Source organism: Macrobrachium rosenbergii, chromosome 28, assembly GCF_040412425.1.
Source record: "Macrobrachium rosenbergii isolate ZJJX-2024 chromosome 28, ASM4041242v1, whole genome shotgun sequence".
Taxonomy (NCBI): domain Eukaryota; kingdom Metazoa; phylum Arthropoda; class Malacostraca; order Decapoda; family Palaemonidae; genus Macrobrachium; species Macrobrachium rosenbergii.
In genome coordinates this window covers 37,058,306-37,082,500 of record NC_089768.1, presented here as the reverse complement: position 1 = coordinate 37,082,500, position 24,195 = coordinate 37,058,306, and the positions used below count along the sequence as shown (strand labels likewise).

Here is a 24,195-nt window from a genome sequence, read left to right as displayed (position 1 = left end):
TGTGATTTTCAACGTCAAAACAACACTTCCTAACACCGCTGATTCCCAAAGGTTTTCAACACTCGTATCTACTGCAACTAGAAAATATTTTGAAGCCACTTTCTTCTCCTCAGCGCAAGTTACCTGAAAAGCAGAATATTAAAATGATGTTAATATTTCACAATTAACTGGAAGGTAAAGGTACACTACTGTAATAAGTAATGATAAACTTTGCTTTAATTACTACCGAGACATTTTGATTATAATCACCAATTTACTCTTAATTATATCCGTTTAAATAACATTGTGAGTCTTGCTATATACAAAATGAACTGCAATCATAATTCTGCATATAAACCGTATTATAACAAATTTATGAAACGCATAACAATTACAACTGTTAACTGTTAACGGATGCCTTTGATCATTACAAGAGTTCAGGCGATCATAAAAATGATGATTCAGTACTGAATTCGTGATGTAAAAAGGTCATCACAATTACTTGCTTCTGTTTACAGTAATTTTCCAACGTGCTCTTTACTCATTTTATTAAAGAAAATTCATCCCGCTTAGAACAGGGTAGCCCTCTAAACATCAATAATAATAAATACTGATATTTCGTCTGATTTAATTAAAATTAGTACAGCCTCCCAGTGAAGGAAAACCCGACCTTATGATACTAGTAATAAAGTCTGTTATGTTTTATTAAACAAATATTTTATTAATCGAATATTGCGCTTAGTCAGATAATATTTTGCTATATTCTTACAGTGTTAAAGGAAGTGTAAGGTCTGGTCGTAAGAGTGATATCTTTATTAGCTAAGAAAAACATTATAGGCTATACATACATATATATATATATACATATAATTATATAACCAAAAAAATACAAATATGGTTGGAAGTTTCACTCTACACGAATTCCAATTAAAAGACAAATAAACCAAATTAAGATTAATTGTTCCCCGACACTCTGTCGGCTTCTGGGTCCCTCTGGAACCTTGCTCCGCGGATGAGGCGTGTTGCAAATGTTTAGGCAAGTGTTTATTGTGATGAGCCAGCAGGCCTATTAACCATATGAGCACTTTATGTTGGTCACTTAAGCATGTAATAAACAAACTCTACTTTGTTCCAGCTATGTTTTCTTGTTGTTAGGGGCAGGACCCTTCTGATCTGATAACGTTTTGCTCGGTTTTACTAGTAAATTTTGCCTTATAGGCCTGTCCCGCACGAGTTTCCTAATTTTGGATAATATTCATTACAAATCACTGTCAGGAAACCAGCGGCGCACCAAATGCAAGAAGTAAAAAATAGATACGAACTGCAAATATTGGATAAAAAAGAAAAAGTATCACATCACGGGGCTTAGCAATTGCAAACACCTCCTCGTCCCCCCACTCCATCTCGAGCGCGTTCCATTAAACGAATCCACTTCTCTGGACGTGTGTGTGTGTGTGTGTGAAGCGTGACGATGATCACTTGACAACATGAGAGATGGGCCCGATCTCGCGAGTTTGTAATGATTCTCGGTGTGTTTACGCTCCTCCGCAAACTTTTGCAGAAAGAGATCACTCAGGATAAGAGCGCTGGCGGCGCTGGTTGCGGAGGCAGAATGCCGTTATTTTTGGTGGGAAGAGGGTCGTTCGCGTTAGCCTTAATTTTGATTCTTTGCAGTGACCTATTTTTTAGTGAAACGAAGATTCATAGGGAGAATAGTTAATCAAGACCATTTCTTTTTATTGTGTGAAATAGGATTTTACTGTTGTATATTTTGTCAGTATTAAAAAATATTTCTTACCATGGTGAATTCAAAGGTGGAATTATTCATGATGCACACACACATATATGTCTATATATATATATATATATATATATATATATATATAATATATATATATTTATCACATATATGATTTATATACAATATACAATGAAGTTACAAATGTCGTTTAGTATCTAATTCACGCTACTTCCGGGAATATCCCCGATGGGGAATTATCACCGAAGGCGAATTATAAGTGATAAATGGATCGGTACTGCCGGGTCTCGATCCCTCGACTCGGTTACCTTCCAACGACTCCGTTCGACGGTCTACCCACTGAGCCGTCAAGAGAGGTATAAAGTTAATGCCGAATCTGCTGTACTTGTTTACCCATCGAGAGCTGGGAAATTATACATAGCTTCGGCATTAACCCACCTCTTAACATGATAGCTCATTGGTACATCTGGAACACGCAGCTCTTGTTATGAAATTTTTATCACACCGTGATTTGTATACAATCGTGAAGCTACAAATGAATTTACAGTTATGTTATGATTATATATATATATATATATATATATATATATATATATATATATATATATATATATATAAAATTTAGAAATCCTATATGAAAACCATTTTAAATTTATTTATTTTTCTTTTGTGACGCCAGTTTTAGCAGTCATAAATCAAATCAAGTCAAACTCACTCTCTCTCTCTCTCCTATTAAATCGAATACGAAATATAAGTAATATTTGTGATATTTTCTTACCGAGTAGTGCATTACTCTCTCTCTCTCTCTCTCTCTCTCTTAGTCCTATTAAATCGAATGCTAAATATGAGTAAAATTTGTGATATTTTCCCACAAAGTTACACTCTCTCTCTCTCTCTCTCTCTCTCTCTCTCTCTCTCTCTCTCAACATTTTTAAATTAAATATCTCTCTCTCTCTCTCTCTCAACATTTTTAAATTGAATACCAAATATGCGTAAAATTTGTGATACTTTCCTTCGGAGTGACAGTTCAGTGCTCTCTCTCTCTCTCTCTCTCTCTCTCTCTCTCTCTCTCTCTCTCTCTCTCCCCATTTTCTCGAATACAAATTTACCCAATAGGCAAAAAAAAAAAAAAAAAAAATGGTCTCGCCTGCATCCCTTTCAATTCCACCACATCGTTATTCAGCGCTATAACTTCTTTGTATATTTAAGTAGCGTATATAATGGCGCGAATCGAAACGCTTTAATGGAGACATTAAAGAGTTCCAGTGACGTGATGGATATTCTGATCCTCTAAATCCCTTTGCTGAAGGCGTATTTGATCCCCTTTTCGCATTAATTCGGTGTTTGATGAAATCGTCGATACGTCAACACTGCCTGACTGAGTCGGGGTTGGTATTTCCGTTCGGGCGAATGATTTGACGGTATTTATTGGTTTTTCCTGCGCTAATAAGTAGTAGTATTTTAGATGAGTGCGTATATGTATTATATATATATTTATATATATATATATATATATATATATATATATATATATATATATTTTTTTTTTTTTACAAAGGGGGAAGTGCAATTTAACAAAGCTTTATTTAGCGACGTTTCGGGGCTTTGCCCCACCATCACAGCTATAAAAAGACGAATACATATAAAGTATAGTAAAAAAGACATCCTAAAAACACCAATGTACATTTATAATAAAATCCACAAGACATGAAATACTGTACTAAAAAAATTACCTTCTGAAGCAAAGGGAATAAGACGAGCGACTAAATGAGAAAACGGAAGGTTCCGAGTAAATATGGTTATGCCAGTTAAAGAGGGGTAGCGGTAGTTTGATTGTTTAAATCTTTAACTGGGGTAGCGGTAGTTTGATTGTTTAATTCTGGAACTGCTGTTATTATGAAAGGTGATTCGAAGACGGCAAGCTGTTGGGGGGAAGGGTTTTAAAATGTTTATACTCGATATTAAACTTCCATCTCTTTGTATGTTCCCGAATACTCGAGAATTCTGGAGGTGACAACTGGACGCCTGTTCGATAACACACCCTGTTTGGCTATCTATGCGGACCTTAAGAGGGCTTCGGGAGGCTCCGACATTATTTCCCAAACTACATCTGGGACACGAAAATGAGTAGGACGCATTAGATGTCAAAAGGGGGTTCAGTTTGTCCTTGTATCTGATTATGGCCCGAATAGTTAATGGGTATGTATATGTAGTTAATGGGTGTATATATATATATATATATATATATATATATATATATATGTATATATATAAATATATATTCATTTATTTCTTCATTTGGATCGAGCCTTAGTAGTGACAAACGTTTCCAAAATGTGAATAAATCGAGAAGTTAAGAAATCTTTATGTTTAATAAAATACTATATATATATATATATATATATATATATATATATATATATATATATATATATATATATTGTCTGTTTATGTATATACATATATATCTTTCTGAAAATCTGTTCCTTGATAGATTACGTAGTTAATGTTTAAAGTAAAAATATAATGGCAATAAATAAACAGTCATAAATAAGTATAAAATAAGACAAAATAAATAACATAAAACCTCAAATCATCACTAACAAATAAACGAATGGGCCGAATGTTCAGTTCTTAGAGGGATGGGCTTGGGTACTGAAAGTGAAAAGTACACATGCAAACTTTGCTGGAGGGCCAACAAGAAGTGTCTGACGATTTAGGTACATTGGAGGAAAGTTAAAGTAAGGGTGTGTCAAATTGAGAGAGAGAGAGAGAGAGAGAGAGAGAGAGAGAGAGAGAGAGAGAGAGAGAGAGAGAGAGAGTGTACTAGACACGATTAAGTGGGTGTCTTTGTACGTGGTACTTATGGTACATATGTGCATATATATATATATATATATATATATATATATATATATATATATATATATATATATATATATATGTATGTATATACATACACTCATGTCTGCATGAATATGTGGATGTATGTATCTTGGGAGGGCGTCTTAACATTCCTTCGTAATGGAACAGAAATAACCAAAACTGCAATAAGTGAATACAATATGGGAGCTATGTAAAAAAAATGTATGAAGCAAAACAAGATTTATAAGAAATATACAAGAAATTCATGCAAGCCGTACAACGACAATTGTCAGAGGGGGTTTACTTACAGATTTTATTTTGTGTATGTACGTACGTGTGTGTGTGTGTGTGTGTATGTGTGTGGGCGTGTGCATTCAAAAATACAACCACATCGTTTCCTGCTGACCTCAATTCCCGTGAAAGTGGAAAACAATTGGTTTGAGAGAACGTGTCCTCGAGTTGCAGGTAAGGATGATTGTATTACAAGACATTTTCATTTTTTAAAATGATTTCATTTAGAAGTAAATACAACTGATTACGTGATAAAGATCGGTCATTTTATTCGTGACCATTTACACACTTAAAAAGCATTGTACCTCGTAAAACTGATTAAATTATCTGAATGAGACACACTCCTCTCGCCAGATCGAAAGAGTGGGACTTTATTTAATAGATAAAATTGTAACATTATCATCTTTCGATCGATTTCTGAAGTCAGCATATGCATGATCATTAGTTTTTGTTATCACATGAAACTCATTAGTAATCACCTAATAACTAAATCATACACTGGCTCGGTAATCAAACCTTCAAATATCTTTCATTAATTCAATTATTCAGTTATTCGAGAACAACAGAAAACGGGTTACAGTGAAAAGGGAGCAGAAACTGTACCAAGGTTCATGTCATATGAATTTTTTCCCGTCCTTCCTTCATTGCCAAAGCAATAATTGATGCCCTGTTTCAAACCCAGAGCTTCCCTTTCTCCCCAGGAGGGGTTGCAGAAGAATCACAGGGGAGGGAACAATCTCGAATTCTGTCTGAACAGATGGCGTCCTGACGGCTGACTTATGATTCAGTGGCGAAACCGTACATGGTGTCCAACGCGCTCTTTTGCATTCGTGCTTGTTCTTCGGAATACGGGCGGGCGTTTGTCTCTCTAGTAATGTTTCTCTGTTTACATGTTTTAAATTCGGATGTCCTGTGAGTGTGATTGGTCACTCAGTTTCCCTGCTTCACTTTAGACGGGATGCCAGAAACAGGAATGGAATCGAATGTAAACATTATGCCAAAGGCCAGGCTTTGGGACCTATGAGGTCATTTAGCACTGAAAGTTAAATTGAGAGTAAAACTGTTTTAAAGGTGTAACAGGAGGAAATCCTTGCAGTTGCACTATGAAACCATTTGTCAGGAGAGTGTGGAAATTTACATGGAAGAAAGATAATATGAGCGGAACTACAGTGACTGAATGAAAGGGGTTGCAGCTAGGGGGTGTAGGGACGCTGCACAGAAACGAAAATAGTGCCTACAGTGAGGTACAGTGATGGCACTACCCTCCAACGGGGTCATGCTGATGAAAAATACGCCTAGAAATATGCGCTGACATTCCCCATTTCGCTGGATAAATCATACCTTTGTCGTAAATCACTGACGAAGAATTCTCAATAATTATATTATCAATGTTCTGTTTAAAATTCTCTGAGCAAATATTCTTATTAATGATCATATTTTTCTTAACAATCTGACAGCATAAGCAGCGCAAAAAATCCCATCTATAGCCGAAGACAGACATTTCCTATTGTTTTGTGATACTATTTATTTATTGACAGGATTTAATCGCAACCAGACGTGAGTAAATATTCGTTTTTAAAGACTATGTTTAGCCTGAGATTATATCCGACGCGCCCAGCTGGAAGAGCAGTTGTTTGTTATATTCCTGATGAATGACAGATAATTGTCAACCAAACTACTCCTATCTGCAAGTCATGTTTACAATTTCATATAGCATATCCGTATATCTTTGTCGGGCCGTGCACATATTTAAGTAGCTTTGCGAATACGTTCGTTCTGTTCGTTAGTAACTCTATAGCGTAAGAGCATTACAACTGCTGGTTAATAATTCATAATTATTATTATTATTATTATTATTAGCCATTACCTTCTATTTCTTGTTTCTAATGAACACAGCATTCTTTGGAAGCGTGAATTTCAAGACAATGGTCCTTGTGGGCTTGTTCCATATGAATAGTGTTCATCTTCTGATTAATAATGATATCATTATCACTCAAGATGCAACCCTAGTCGGAAAAGCTAATAGATACAAGCCCAGTAAGTTCAGTTATTGTCGCAGCCCGTTACTGAGTAAGAAATGAGAGAAATAAATAGAAATAATAGAAGAAAACACAAACAGAGAAAATCAGTCAACTTATCAAGGGAACTTCAAGTAAATCTACTTAGCGAAAGACTTTCGCGCTTGGTTTAACTTCTGAAGTTCTTATTCATTCCACAGTTCATCACAGATGGAATGAAACTCCCTATCACTCATTTAATACAATGACTTATTTTCAAGGAAATGATATCTCCCCCCCCTTTCATTGCCTAGCCATTCCAACTATAAAATTATTTACTCCGCCTCTTCCCGTCTGGGCCACTGACCTAGTGTCTGGAAAGCCAAGGGCTCTGCGTTACTTCTTGACAGGAACTGGATTTAAGGCGTTTCATTGATCAGCGGCCTCTTGGCTTCACTTTCTTCAGGAAAGCCAGACTTACTTTTTTTTTTTTCACTGATCCCGAGAAGCTGGAATCTCATGCAGTTTTTCACCGAGCTCAAAGACTCTCTTTCCTTCCTGGTTTCAGGTGGCTACATCACACGCGCAGCAACAGGCCGTTACGTCTCTGTTCTTTTATCCAGTGGATATCAGCCATCCTTATGTTGCTTGCCTCTGTGGCGGGTTCTCTTCACTTGATTGGCAAGCTGTGGAATTCTTCCAATAAGTTTTTTTTTTATTTGGTTCCATTTTGTTGCCCATGTTCTTTTTTCTATTCCGGTCGCCTCCTTCTTAAATATACATGTTTGTCCATTTTTTTTTTTTTTTTCAAGCAAGGAATAAGTTTCATCATGAGCAGATGTTTTGAAAACTTCAGTCACGTCCTTTTCCCCATTCTTCAGAATATTCAGGAGTCTTACTTCAGTAAAATACTTTAAAAACCTGTATAGTTTCAGATCTAAAAATAATGATCATTCTAAAAAAAAAAGATAAGAATTCAGTTCCAAGACAAGATCGTGATGGAGAAGAAAATGATAAGCTTTCCTAATTGCCTCTCCTTCACCCCCGTTTCTCCCAATTGGGTCGTGGATAAATTACAATAATTACTTTGTGGAAAGTTTAGGCATAATTACATGTTTAAAGTCGGCGTAACCTTCAAACTTTCGGGAGGTATGGTGACTTGTATCAGCGCGCAGATCACTCCTTTTTAGTTCTTCGTTGGACAGGTCGCTACCGTCCTCGGCTAGCACTCTGCAGGGCCCGAGTTCGAATCTCCGGCCGGCCAATGAAGAATTAGAGGAATTTATTTCTTGTCATAGAAATTCATTTCTCGGCATAATGTGGTTCGGATTCCACAGTAAGCTGTAGGTCCCGTTGCTAGGTAACCAATTGGTTCTTAGCCACGTAAAATAAGTCTAATCCTTTGCGCCAGCCCTAGGAGAGCTGTTAATCAGCTCAGTGGTCTGGTTAGACTACGGTATACTTGACTTTTTCCTTAAACTTTTGGAATTCCAAATATTTTCTGATTAGGAAGACCATTCCTTAATTTGGTCTTAACTGTGTTCACCCTGGGAAATGTGATTGCAAATATGTTCAGAATTAAGAAAAAATATATAAATTACACCCAAGTGAGCTAACTGAACGACAGTGCCAATGATTAATACTGAGTTATTCGATAAGCAGTTTGTTAAGCACCGTTCACACGACCAGACTTTGTCCGCAGACAAAAGCTGGAAATTTGTCCGTTGGAAGACTGGCAGATTCTGTTCGCCGTACTCATGGTCGAAGTGTATGCAGAGAGCTTTGAGCAAAGACGCCAGACTTTGTCTGGGGTGAGTAGTGTACACGGCTGCCAGGCATACGAATGTAACAAAAATCGGTGCAAAGAGCCAATGCATTAGTTTTATTATAAGAAACAAGTGTTTTATATGCAAAGCATAAAAAATAATTTTAATATTGCTAAAGTAATTATATGTAATACGTGAATGAACAACTATACTTCGAGTTTAGTACGTGGCATCATCTTTATAATGACAAGCTTGTTTTCAAGCTAAAAAGTAAGTAGTAAGGGATTAAGAACAATTTTCTTAGGAACATCAAAGATGATTCTTTTCTCAACAGCAAAATGAATTTACAACTTTATATAGATGTTGAGTTTTTCACCACATTCGAATTTATCTCTCTACGCGAATGTTTAATGTGACTACCACCGCTAGCTGGAAAAGAAAAATATAAACCAAACCTCACTTTTAAAAGGAATTCATTGGAATCAGGTTAAAAAAATCTCTTGAATTACGACAAGAAAAGTATCATAAGAGAGAGAGAGAGAGAGAGAGAGAGAGAGAGAGAGAGAGAGAGAGAGAGAGAGAGAGAGAGAGAGAGAGAGAGAACGCTAAATGCTACTCATTTGCAAGGAATTTAAATCAGGAACGTATCTCTCATAAACACTGGCAATTTCGACAAAATATGAGCCATATAATTTTTCCTAAACGGTAAGATAAGGTGGAAACTCAAAGGTGGTCATAAAGTACATAAAAGTCACAATAGAATATCCAGAATTATACAGTTAGATGAGAGTTTTTAAAAATGTAAGGCCGCTTGCGTACATACACGCGCAAACACACACACACATATATGTATGTATATTATATATAGTATATGTATATATATATATATATATATATATATATATATATATATATATATATAATATATATATACACACAATATATATATATATCTATATAACGACCAACGTCCCAACATGACTGCGCAAACAAAATACGCAAGTCTTGCCGCCTACCAAACGACCACTCATAAATCACTTTCCACTTTTCAACCGGAGCACATTTGCTTTTTTATACTCCCCCCCCTTCCTCCCTTCCCCACGTCTTTAGTAAATTGCTCGCACAGACACACGCGCAGCCTGGTCCTTTGATTTAATGAGAGTGATCCTTCTGCATCTCCTGAAATAAGGGAGACGCGGCCGCGAGGAGACACACACACGATTTCAGTCGCGTTTGTCATAAGCATCGCGGCTGGGAATCACGTTTTCACTTTTGGTACATTCCTCCCAAGTCGTTTTTATCATTCACACGAGAGAGAGAGAGAGAGAGAGAGAGAGAGAGAGAGAGAGAGAGAGAGAGAGAGAGAGAGAGAATTAATTGATTTTGTGCTTACATGATAGACTACAATTTCAGTTACTATATATATGAAACGAGAGAGAGAGAGAGAGAGAGAGAGAGAGAGAGAGAGAGAGAGAGAGAGAGAGAGAGAGAGAGAGAGAATTTTGATTTTGTGCTTACATGAGAGGCTACAATTTCAGTTACTGTATTATATGAAAGAGAGAGAGAGAGAGAGAGAGAGAGAGAGAGAGAGAGAGAGAGAGAGAGAGAGAGAGAGAGAGAGACCTGGCTTTCATTCTCTCTGTTTGCATACCGTAACGATTGTACATAAGTGTTCCTTTTAACGTGTTGTCTCTGTATAGATTTGAATAATGATAAATTCGTAAAATTTAGGCTGTCATGCAAAGCACTTGGCTACTTTCGGCCATTCAGCACTTAAGAGGGAGATAGAGTGGTTGGACAGCAAGATCAAGAGATCCGGAAGATAAAGGAGATGAAGTGAAAGGATTTAAAAGGTGGAACTGGGATATAACCTCAGCGTTGTATTAGGAAGTAATAGTTAGAGAGGTTAGACAGCAAGATCGAAAGAGGCAGGAATGGAGGTAAAGTAAAAGGCTAAAAAGTGGCAAAAGGGACGCTGCAAATGCTCTTCCATAATGCCTACAGTGCACCATGCGAGGTGTACTGACGATACCACACTTCTTGCTGAGTGATTCTAATTATTAATTAGTCTTTTGTACCATTCCAGTTATATTCAAATATCAGTGTATTATGACAATTCCATATATATATAGCCTATAGGCCTATATATATATATATATATATATATATATATATATATATATATATATATATATATATATATACACTTGTGCTTGACGGAGATCTGTCCAGCAGAGTCGGTAACAAATTAATACCTCTCTTGATAGCCGGATGGTTTAAGGCGCGTCACTGAACGTCGTAGTTCTCGTGTTCGGCGGTTCGAGCCCGTGAGACGACGAACTCTTATCAGTCATAGGCTAATTCCCCTTTGGTATACATATATATACATCTATAATTTCCGAGGTAGAGCGAACTGGATATTAAACGAGATAAAAATTCATTCATATATATATATATATATGTATATATATATATACTGTTTATATATACAGTATATACATATATATATGTATATATATATATGTATATATATATATATATATATATATATATACACACACACACATTCATAATATGTACACTTTAATAAAACATGACATAAAAATTCAATTATATTGAATCATTCTTTTTCAGGACGTTCAATAACGCCATTTAAAAAAATCGTTATCGCAATGAATTGATATTTCCTTATAAGGACAAACGAAACTTTTAGGTTATGCAATTTGACAGAAAATCTGTATTATAAAGCTGTATTCTGCCCAGACGATAGATATCGTCAAAACTCATATCGTATTCATGTATGCATGCCCTCATTTATGCATGAATGGGTGATGTGTCTTGAGTAAGCTTATCAGAATATTCAAAAGGAAATCCAAGCAGATAGAGGTCGGTATGGTCACAGTTTGTTACGAAAAATACTGTAATAAAATTTATACATATATACAGTATATATATATATGTATATATACATACATACGTAAATACACATATATATATATATATATTCATATATTCATATGGAACAAGCCCACAGAGGCCATTGATTTGTAATTCATTAAGAAGAAGTAAGAGGAAGTAAAAGGAGAATTAGAAGGAATTACAGAAAGAGATCCCACTTATTAAAAAAAAAACAGTAAGTAGATAAATAAAAAAAATGTATTAAAATGCAAGAAGAATAGTATTAGGGTTCCAACTGCCAACATCCTCTGGGAGGCTGTTCCACAGCCCAACGGTGTGAGGAATAAAGAACCTCTGGAACTGAGAAGTTCGACAGTGAGGCACATTTACTGCATATTGGTGCTGCTGTTAAGCGAATCTGGTTGTTCTCGGCAGATAAAGGGGATCAGGGATCAATTGTGAATGTGAAAGATCTCTGTTGAAGTTCAACTTATGACAAAGTGACAAACAAAAGACCTTCCGTCGATGGTCTATGTCATAACTGAAACCTACAACCACGAACCGCTTAACGACCTAAAACACGTTGCACTGATTTTATCACTGTTATAACTATATGAGGTCTTTCGAACAATACCTAACTTTCGTGCGGCATTTGCTGAATCTTTCATGAGATGTTTCTCAAAAGTTAGATGCGAGTCAAAAGTTACACCTAGAATAGTTAAAGCTTCGGATTCATTCAGCAAAGTTCCAGCCACCTGAAGGTGAGGATGGCGTGGAAAATTTGTACGAGATCTACTAATCAATAGTGTTTTCGTTTTACTGATCCAGACCATATCCCGATTGAGGCTAAGAGCAGCTTCATTTCTCAGAAGTGGAGACTTTACTACACCCACAAGTGTTGCATCATCGGCATACTGAACAATCTTGTTTTCAAGGCCAACATTCATATCACTTGTTTACACTAAAATTAACAGTGGACCAAGAACACTGCCCTGCGGAACTCCAGACACAATTGATCTTTGTTCACTAAAGATCCCGAACACAGCTACTCGCTGCTGCCTACCAGTAAGGAAATCTTGAAGTAATCCTAAAACATACCCACCCACTCCAAGATTCTAAAGTTTATAAATAGGCTAAGTGCATTGTGACTTACTAAATCGAAAGCAGCACTAAAATCTATTTGAATTACTCTGCACTCGAAACCCTTATCACGGTTCCCTTGCAAATGGCATGTCAAGTCTAAAAGATAATCACAGATACCTAACTGCTTCCTGTATGCATATTGACTATCAGCTAATAATCCTTCAGATTCCACATACTTATATAGTGGATTAAAGATAAGTTTTTCAGCAACGTTGAGATAGGCCTGTAGTTACTGCAGTCTGCAGATATGCCACTCTTTGGGCCAGGCATTGCATTACTATGCCTGAGCTCATCCACAAAGTACTAAGTAGACATAAAAACCTATAAAATCTACTAATCTTGGGAGACAAATCACTAGTTTCTTATAAAACAAAGGGAAGAAACCATCAGGATCTTCTCCACCCCAGCTATCGCTGCTTAGCTTCAAAAGCTCGATGAAGCTGTCCAGCCATTTCCCTAGGGGCCAGTAACCAATCTACCATCATCTGTTAGCAGTGGTGGAATGGAAGACGACCCTGACCCAAAGATAGATGATGCCAATTTGGTCCACCACAGACGAGGCTGAGTAATTCCTTTAAGATTCCTCTTCAAGGAATTATTGTAGTTTCTCTCGGCAGTATGGTATGTTCGATTCGCAGCACGGCAAGACTCAACAAAAATGGCGTAATTTTCATTTGAACGATTTTGTCTCCATGCGTTGAATTTGGTCTGTTTGTCATGGTAGGCTCGTCGTCATGTATATCAAACCATGCCTGATCGTTTGTCTTTGATTTGATGATCTTTCTAGGGACATATCTTATCAAAATAGCCATCGGCATTTCATTTAACTTCTTGGAATCAAGATGTAATATAGCAACTGACAGCAACTAATATAGCGACGGTGGTAATGAAATAAATAAAGGTAATATAATATATAAATATATATGTGTGTGTGCATGTGTGTATATATACATGTATATGTATATATATGTAAACATATGTGTATATATAAATATATATATACACGTGTGTATATGTATATGTACATGTATATATATATATATATATATATATATATATATATATATATATATATATATATATATATATATATATATATATATCACATTACACTACAGGTGAAAAATGAGAGAAAATTAAATAAAATAAAAACTACTGAGGCAAGAGGGCTGCAATTCGGTATGTTTGATAATTGGAGGTGGATGATCAACATACCAATTTGCAGCCCTCTAGCCTCGGTCAAGTGGACAAGAAAATGCGGACGGACAGACAAAGCCGGCACAAAGTCTGCTTTTCAGAAAACTGGAAAGGGAACCTATGGTAAGAGGATTACTGGAATGAGGTGACTTTTTATGGTAGGCAATACTGTCGTATTAATGTATTAATTCCGGTAATGAAGGAATCATCGTGCATAAAAATAAAGGCTCGAATAATAGGGCGTTTTTGGGACTGTTAGAGACCTCATTTTCTCTCTCTCTCTCTCTCTCTCTCTCTCTCTCTCTCTCTCTCTAACTGAGATGTGAATATCCAAATCTGCATTTAGCCTAGATATAAATACATAATTAACTTAGTGAAAAAATATGATCTCCATATAAAAAAAAATAAAAACTGTATATCTCAGCGAGAACATCTCCTCTCAAACAAATCATTTTCTCAATGAAATATGAATACTAATCTGCATTTAACCTTTGGAAAGACGATACTTTATCTGAATGTACAGAAACGAAAGTTTCCTCTCTATACTCTCTCTCTCTTTAAGATAACGAATGTTCTCTCTCTCTCTGAGATGTGAACATTCAAATCTGTATTTATGCTTTAGATGAATCTATACTTAACTGAAAAAACACGATCTACCATATAAAAAAAAATAAAAACTGTATATCTACAGCGAGAACATCAGTCTTCAAACAAATGAGCATTTTGGGCCCATGACAGTAATAAACAAAGCTGGAAAGACGATATTATCGTGCGTTGTACAAACGAAATACGTTTCCTCCTATACTGCGAGCTACGCTTTCAAGATAACGAATGTTACATCACTCTCGCCCAAACCCTGAAGAGGCGGGTGATAACCATTAGCTATATACCGTGGGAGCCGAGTGCCGCGTTTTGTGGGAAACCCCACTTTTAACGGAAATAAATGTTATATAATATAAACGGTTGGGGATATATATAAATAAATGATTATATACCGTCTGCGGGTGGTGTTTCTAGACTAATCGTTCTTAATGTGGTATAAGGTTGGAATTATGAGTCTAGTATTTTCAGGAAAGTATATATATATATATATATATATATTTATATATATATATATATATATATATATATATATATATATATATATATATATATATATAATTTATTCAAATATATACATATATATATACAAATATATAAATATATATATATGTTTATTCATATATATATATAATAAATATATATATATATGTATATATGTTTATTATATATATACAAATATATAAATATATATATATATATATATATATATATATATATATATATATATATATATATATATATTTATATATATTTATATATATATATAATGAATACACATATATATATATATTTTATTCAAGCTTTTGAGATATACATATATATATATATATATATATATATTATATATATATATATATATATATATTATATACCTTGATAATGAATAAATACACAGGCCAGATAGTAAAATATTTTATTTTGCAAGCTTTTGAGATGTACATATATATATATATATATATATATATATATATATATATATATATATATATATATATATATATAACCATCATCAAGCTGAAATTATCGACAATACATTAAAATGAATTGCTTTAATAAATTCTTTAAAAAATGCTTAAAACAACTAAAACAGAATATAAAACAAAATGCAAATAGAACCTGAGATCAAAAGTCTAATGAAACATCAAAAGAATAAAATCTTTAAAAATGCTTAAAAAATAATGCTTAAAACAAATATATATATATATTTACAAAATATATATATATATATATATATATATATATATTTACAAAACTGAAATGTAAATGAAACCTAAGATCAAAAGTCTAATGAAACATCAAAAGCACTGATAAAACAAAGTTAAGATACAAACATGAAAAATACAACGTAAAATGGATATTGACCTGTTCCGTTTCATCAAGTCACAGTGTTCCTGCAATTATTGTACCGAGAGCTAGTACCCCATATTTGTATTTTTAAAAATTAAAAAAGAGAGAAAATCTAAATGAGAAGTTTTGTCCCAAACCGGTGTACATTATAAAGATGCAAAGTACATCGAGTTACCTCACCTTGGGTATAGTAGCTATGTGTTTTGAAAAAAAGTTATAAGAAATATTTAAACACAATTTTCCCGAAATCAGCCCCCGATTTGTTTTTACTAACCCTTTTACTGTTAAATCACTACTGAGGGAGACACCTAATATTTCTGCAGGCCTCAGTTTTCCTTTAATCAGGTTCAAATTTGCTTTTACTCACTCTTTTTTCTGTTAAGTCATTATAATTGTCGTTTATTTATTTACTTGAACACAGTTTTCCTCAAATAGGTTCCAATTTGTTTTTACTTACCTTTTTGCTCTTAGAGCACTATTGAGAAAGAAACCTAATCTTCCTGTAGACCTCAGTTCCTGTGTCGTTTGCTCCTTGACTTAAAACAGTGTTCCTTAAATTAGGTTCCAATTTGTTTTGACTCTCCTTTTTGCTGTTAGATCACCAGTGAGGGATATAATCTTCCGGTAGACCTGTGTCGTTCATTTGTATACTTGTTCGCAATGTGGTCTGCGATACGTGGGAGCCAGATCTCGCTGCCTCATACACAGAATTTTATCAATCACAGAAGTCGTTCTTTTAGAACAAAATTCCTTCTTTCAAAGCCACCGTGTTCAGGCATACGAGAGCACAGCTTAGCACAAGACCACCCGTTCGCTGACTAGGATTTTGAAGTACCGTCTTTTCGCTCGAACAGACTGGACCTCATAGTTTCAGAGTCGTTGTTTATAGAGGAGACGAAACCGGAACGGAACAACAACTTGCCCGGTATACAATTAGCAATTAAATTACTTGTTGTTTAGGAGGTACGGAATTTTCTCCTCTTCTTTGTATTTTGATATTTGTTTGTACTTTTTTGTATTTTTTTAGTCTGTGCATTTTATTCCTATTATATATTTTACTATTACCTTTTTGTACTTTTTTGTATTTTTTTAGTCTGTGCATTTTATTCCTATTATGCTTTATTATTACCTTTTTAATCTTAGGTTCTGTTAGCATTCTCAGTCTTGTATTATTCATTTGTTGTACCCATTTTATTAAGGTTTAGTAAGACAATTCATTCGTTTGTATTTTCAACGGTTTTTATGCATTGTCGATAATGTCATCCTGATAGTAAAGTTATATATAAATCGAGAGCTTGCAGAATAAAATATTCTGCATGGATTTTATATATATATATATATATATATATATATATATATATATATATATATATATATATATATATATATATATATATATATATATATATATATATATATATTCGATCAGTTATTGCAGTCAGTAACCAGGAGCTTTTACAAAAATGAAATGGAAGACCACGAAGCTTTTAATGAAAAAATTAAGAACTAATATGGCTTATAATTTTTTCTTGCCAAAGAAAATCGCAAAAAGTGAAACCGTCAAAAAGGTTTTAGCACTGAAAGGCAAAAAAAAAAAAGACCAATAAATTAATAAAACAAAATTCATAAATAAGCGCAACAAATATAAAACCTAAACGCTTTCTTTTCAACATTTTATATATTTATTTATTAATTTGTTAATATTTTTCCTTTTAAATAAGTGGTCTCTTCTTTGTATTTCCTTATACCTTCCATTTTTTCAAACGAACACCATATTCTTTGGAAGCTTGAAATTTCAAGTCAATGGCTTCTGCGGGTTTATTCCATATGAACAGGTTGTATCTTTTGAATAATAATAACAATACTAAAGAAAATCCGATGTTAATTCTTCATATCAAATGAAAAACTTGTGAGAAGTAATCACAGATATAAAGGTGACGTAAAAAAAAGTAATATTCATTGAAAGATGATGGTAATTTTCTGCTCTCTAAATGCAGTGTATAGTTCGCACTGCATTGCAACTGGGCAGGTTCATACCACGGTCTCAGCTTTCTAGAGGTAAGCAATATGGAGAATGAACAGTTAAATTTATTTGCTAAACTTGTTCAATTCAGTTTGTGCATGTGTTCACTGCCACAGACAAAATATTAATGGACAGATGAGCTGCGTTCAATACACTGATAGACAAAGAGGGTGCGTTCAACGTATTGGCAGACAGGTAGTTTGCGTTCAACACAAGAACAGATAGGTAAGTTGCGTTCAACGTATTGAGAGACACATAGGGTGCGTTCAAAATATTGATAGATAGGTAGATAGGGTGCGTTCAGCATATCAGTAAGCAGATAGGGTGCTTTCAAACACACTGCTAGGCAGACAAGGTGCGTTCAATATGTTGGTAGATAGATAGGGTGCGTTCAAGATACTGATAGATAGATAGGGTGCGTTCAACATACTGATAAATAGATAGGGTGTGTTCAACATATTTACAGATAGATAGGGTGCGTTCACCATATTGATAAGTAGAGGGTGCGTTCAACATACTGATAGATAGATAGGGTGCGTTCAACATACTGATAAATAGATAGGGTGCTTTCAGCATATTGACAAAATGTAAAGTAAATAAGGAAATTAATCCCCTCCCACCCATGAACATACATTTGCAAATTCAACAAAATAAAGAAATATAGTCAAATATAAGTTATTTGTTTCAGGTTTCATAGAATTCCAGACTATACCTCCCTTGCAATATATGAATCAGGTTTGGTCTTTTTCTACGAAAACAGAATAATTATCACTCTTCCATGAGACAGTCAACAAACATATAATCCAATATTCAGCCACATTCCTTATGCTGAATCTTTCCCACTCCTTTCCTCTCGTTTTCTCCACTATATTTTTTTTTATTTTATCCACACTCCCCTCTCCCCTTCATTTCTCCAGTCGTATGCTAACTTGTGCTGAGCGTAAAATGCAGGCTTTGTGTCAAGTCAATTTAAAACTTTAGCGCAGAAGCATTATCGCTTAAAAACAAAAGCGAAACTGGGATTAGTTATTCACGAATAGATTTTGCCTGAATGTTTAAGGGGAAAGCAGTTAAAAGTAGTGAGTTTGAATGAAATGACTTTTCTGGATATAGATAAATATTTAAGTGTAATTAGTATTACAACTAGAGTGTTTATAAAGTTGGAAGCTGTAAAATGAGAAAGGAATACATGACTTGAGTGAAAACAAGATCATAACACTTACTAAAACTTGGGATAATTAAAATTCTCTTGAAGTTTTGTCTTCAAGGCAGAGAGATTTGTTAAACTTTTTGAGGCAGTTTCACTTTGCCTTGTTAAAAAATCTATTCAGTATCTGGTTGAATGATTGATTGCAGTTTTTACTTGCTTTCGACAAATGGTGTTTCGAGGAATTGCAAACTTCAGGTTCATTACAATGCAGGAGCTCAGCTATTGCAAATTCATTTGCATGCTTCTTGATTCATGAAGGGGTTTAAGCTGTTTACAATAGCAACGATAAAGAGAACTATTTCCATGGGTATGGAAAGATATCAGACCGAAACTGTTCTCGCTTTTTTCGTTTGGGTACGTAGCACATTTATAAAGGTACCGACCCTGGAAAGAACGGAGAGCCTGAACGTAAAGTTTTATTCCTGCATTGTGAAATATCAAGTGTTATTCTAACCGTCAGTAGCTTTTAGCGGTCTGTTAAAATAACACTCGGAATTTTTTCCCTGGGATTTCATAAATATTTTCAGTCTTTCTACGCTTATAAGAAAATTATGAAAAATACGCACTAGTGCTTCGTAACTCTTTTTATAATTTTATTCTGTTTGGAAAAGTCATAATTTTTCGGGGAAGTCATTATTTTTGAAGTGATAATTTTTGTGGTCATAATTTTTCAGTTTGTGAGTTTCTGTTTCATATAATAATCCTGTTTATTTATTATCTACCTTTTTTTAAATAAAAAATCGCTTGTCATACATGTCTAAGTTAAGAAGCTAATCTTGATGGAGATATGGTAATTAATAATGATAATAATTATTATTATTATTATTATTATTATTATTATTATTATTATTATTATTATTATTATTATTATTATTATTATTATTATTATTATTCAGAATGAGCATACATTTACAGTGAGCTAGCCTCTGAACTCCATGGCAGACTTTAATAGAACAGAATCCCATTGACACAAGATCAGGCCCTAAGAACCAGATATGTTCAAAGAACAATAGATGAAAATAACATCTCACCCACATGCAGGAAGTACAATATGAAAGACAAGACCATAAACCACATAGCAAGTGAATGTCCGGCGCTTGCACAGAACCAGTACAAAAAGAGGCATGATTCAGTAGTAAAAACCCTCCACTGGAGCCTGTGCAAGAAACACCAGCTAGCTTGCAGTAATAAGTGGTACGAACACCAACCTGAGGGAGTGATAGAAAACGATCAGGCAAAGATCCTCTGGGACTATGGTGTCAGAACAGATAGGGTGATACGTGCCAATAGACTAGACTTGACGTTGATTGACAAAATCAAGAAGAAAGTATCACTCATTGATGTGGCAATACCATGGGACACCAGAGTAGATGAGAAAGAACGAGAAAAAATTGTTAAGTATCAAGACCTAAAAATAGAAGTAAGAAGGGTATGGGATATGCCAGTGGAAATTGTAGCCATAATCATAGGAACACTAGGCACGATCCCAAGATCCCTGGAAAGGGACCTGGAAAAACTAGAAGCCGAAGTAGCTCCAGGACTCATGCAGAAGAGTGTGCTATGAGAAACAGCGCACATAGTGAGAAAAGTGATGGACTCCTAAGGAGGCAGGATGCAACCCGGAACGCCACACTATAAAAACCACCCAGTCCAGTAGGATAAATCTAAATATTGCAACTCATAAAGAAGACTGTGACAAAGGTTATATTAATTTTTAAAGCATTAACACGAAGCTTCTGCCTTTCCTCTCCTGATCTAACTTCCATCCATTATCAAAAGCGAATGACGTCCACACAATCTTGATCAAAGTTGCTCACCCAAAGCAGTTCACGGCATGCGAATAATTTGCATTATTTCGGAAATACTTCATCGCCAGAGATGACTCTTATCCAGTGCTGCGAGGTGGGTTTATAAAGACTAGATAATTTGGACGTTAATGGAAGTCTAATGTGATTTACTCTGCACTCACGTTAGTTATTCTATCAATTATTCCGAATCAATAGATAAATTACTTGGATCTTCCGTGACAGGGACAGAAGCTGAATAAGGCATTTTCATTTATTACTGAAGCCATTATAAAAATTTTTTTACTATTTACTGTTTCCTTAAGCAATAAATACAGGTAATTATTAATCAGTCTATTACGATTTCTGCTTGAATTTTGAGAAATACAGTCTAAATAAAAAGAGTATTATTTTTAGTGCTGAAGAGTTTAAAAATTTTCCATTAGTTTACTAATATTCGTGCTTTTCTCATTTCAATAAAAATTTATATTAACAAATTAAATGAATTATTTAAGCCCAGGTGCATTTCTTATAATGTACTATGTTTTGATTTCCTGTATAACTTATAGATAAAGAATTTCGATAAGCAATTAGTTTTATTCATCGGGTAATAATTACTAAATGTTTCACTCCCCAAAACTGGGCCTTGTCTATAAGACAAACTTCACAATCCACATATTTCAACAACCTTTTACTTTTCAGTACCTTCCTATTATCTTAAATAGTTTTTTTAATCGCTTTTTGATCATTTCCATTCGACATTATCCTTAATGATTCACCTAGTTATTTCTTGATGAAATTATTACTTAACTTCGATAATGTTCGAAATTTCTCATAAAATGTGTCTTCAGTCTTATTGATATAATGATTTTATGCCTTTAGGAAATGTTGTATAACTAGACATGAAGCCAAGTTGTATTTTAAATTGTCTTATTTAGATTGTTATTGGCGCCAGTTATGCAACGAAATGTCAGTGCTTATTTTCTAAAGCCATGGTGAAAAAATAATCAAATAATTGAAGATACCAAACATCTCAATTTATTTCAGTAATTAAGAAAGAAAGCTTCCAGTGAAGTGTTCCCAAGGAATATAAACACTTTCTCAGAAGGGAAAGTAAGTGCCATAACACATCTTTCTTTATTTTTAGTAAGTTTCTTTATTAGTTATGCACCATGAAAATAATCGGATTATGGCTTATAGTTTGCATATTTAATTTCTGTCAGTGCGTGGGTAGCAAGTAAGAAGTCAAGAGAGTTTTGGCCTAAAACTTTTATAGAAAAATATTACAAATGCGTATATTAATAAGCAATGATAACGTTTATTTACCTACTTTCCTAATGACGCAAGACACTTTAATTATATAAGGGGATTGTGGCTGAAACAAGATTAAAAACTAACTTGTTTTTATTAATTTTAGTAGCCAAAATTTGAATACATCCCCATAGATTTCAAAGTATATTCTTCATGTCATTGATAAAAAGGGCTATTTATGTCTTTTTAAAGCCAAGTGTCCAAAAAGTATTATTACCTATCGTTAATTAAAGTTTAAAAGTGTTTCCAGAATGATAATTTTACTTATATGCCTCTCTCTCTCTCTCTCTCTCTCTCTCTCTCTCTCTCTCTCTCTCTCTCTCTCTCTCTTATCCAGCATATATTTGTCGTAATTATTCAGTTGTGTGGTAAAACTGTGGTGGAAGTCTCTCTCTCTCTCTCTCTCTCTCTCTCTCTCTCTCTCTCTCTCTCTCTCTCTCATCCATCCAGCACATATTTGTCGTAATTATTCAGTTGTGTGTAAAACTGTGGTGAAAGTCTCTCTCTCTCTCTCTCTCTCTCTCTCTCTCTCTCTCTCTCTCTCTCTCTCTCTCTCTCTCTCTCTCTCTGTTGCTCATCGCCAGAGTGATTCATAGACCTCCTATTAGTTTGAAACCGTCATTGTCCTCCATCGGAACTAATTCACAAAGCTTCTATTGACCAAGGCTAACCAATATTCCTCATATGTTGCTGGGTAATCATTCTGACTGTCTCTCTCTCTCTCTCTCTCTCTATCCCTCTCTTCCTCATAGACTGAATGTCCGACTTATTCACATGAATTCCTGCAATGCATATATATATATATATATATATATATATATATATATATATATATATATATATATATATATATATATATATATATATATATATATATAAATATATATATATATGTAATGTGTGAGTTTTCATTTTTCTTCATTTCTTTTGTCAAGAACAGAAAAGACTGATCACTGCAGCATTTATATTTTAAACTCCTGAAAAGTGGACGAAATTCCCTGTGTAGGAAACACCCATAACACAAGCCGCTTCAAACACTTCAATGGAAGCTTACCATTCACATAGCAGTGAAAGGTGCTCCTGCTCACTGGCACCATAGAAAGTGCTAGTGGCCTGTGGGACTAATGCACAGTGTCTCAAGGTATAGGAATGCCTGGTGAAGGGTTCTCCTTTGACGGAGGGTAAGTTCATCTCCTGAGACTAACACCAACCTTAGGTTAGTCTTCCTGCTGTGGACTCCCACCTCGTTTGAGGTTAGGCAGAATAGTTTACTATAAGATATAGCCAGTGACCTGGCCGTTGCCACCTTATTCCCTTTATATATATACAGTATATTGCAGACACTATAAGAGTAATAGGATACACACACACACACACACATATATATATACACACACCTGCGTATGTGTGTTAGCTATGTATGCAATCTTTATTGCATTCACAAAAAATCTAAACTAAAGGCTCCAATTATAATACAGTCAAAATTTTACAAATGTTACCACCCCACTTGAATTGCCCACTTGAACAGTTATTATTGTGGTGGTGCAAAATCTCTAGAAGAAGTATTTAGAGAAGAACCTGTCTGTACCACACAAAATTTCTGCCTAAATTTTTCTTTGAATGAAAGGTTACAGGTTTTTATTATCTCATCACAACAGCACACATATACATTCCTCAGTCTTAATTGTTTCTTTGTAACACACCAAATTCAACTAGAATTTACTCTGACATAACGACATTCACAGAGTAGAAAGAATAACAACGATTTTTGAGACGATTTCTGGGGCTCAAACAAAAGAATCAGTAAAAGAAAATCTTGACTAAAGTTAGCCACAAGGATAAGCAAAGAGAATATAAGAACAATTAAACATACAGTGCCAGACAGAATCGACACTAATGAAACCACCAGAAAAATGTAGGAACCACAGATGAGAAACCAATTTAAAGTGGCTGAACCACAAGAAGAAGTCCAGGCATCAGATTAGGTCTATAAAAAGCGCCCAAATGAGATGTGAATGGGAG

The 24,195-nt window shown here is 34.5% G+C and overlaps 1 protein-coding gene across 1 annotated transcript in view; it reads right to left on the bottom strand.

Annotated features, from left to right (window-relative positions):
• Positions 1-24,195, bottom strand: part of LOC136854246 (glutamate receptor ionotropic, kainate 2-like) — a 107,437-nt gene that overhangs the window by 82,176 nt on the left and 1,066 nt on the right. Inside the window, exon 2 of the mRNA XM_067130603.1 lies at positions 1-123. This exon is cut by the window's left edge and continues 646 nt beyond it. The gene's annotated coding sequence lies outside the window, so the exon portion shown is untranslated. The remainder of the gene's footprint in view (positions 124-24,195) is intronic.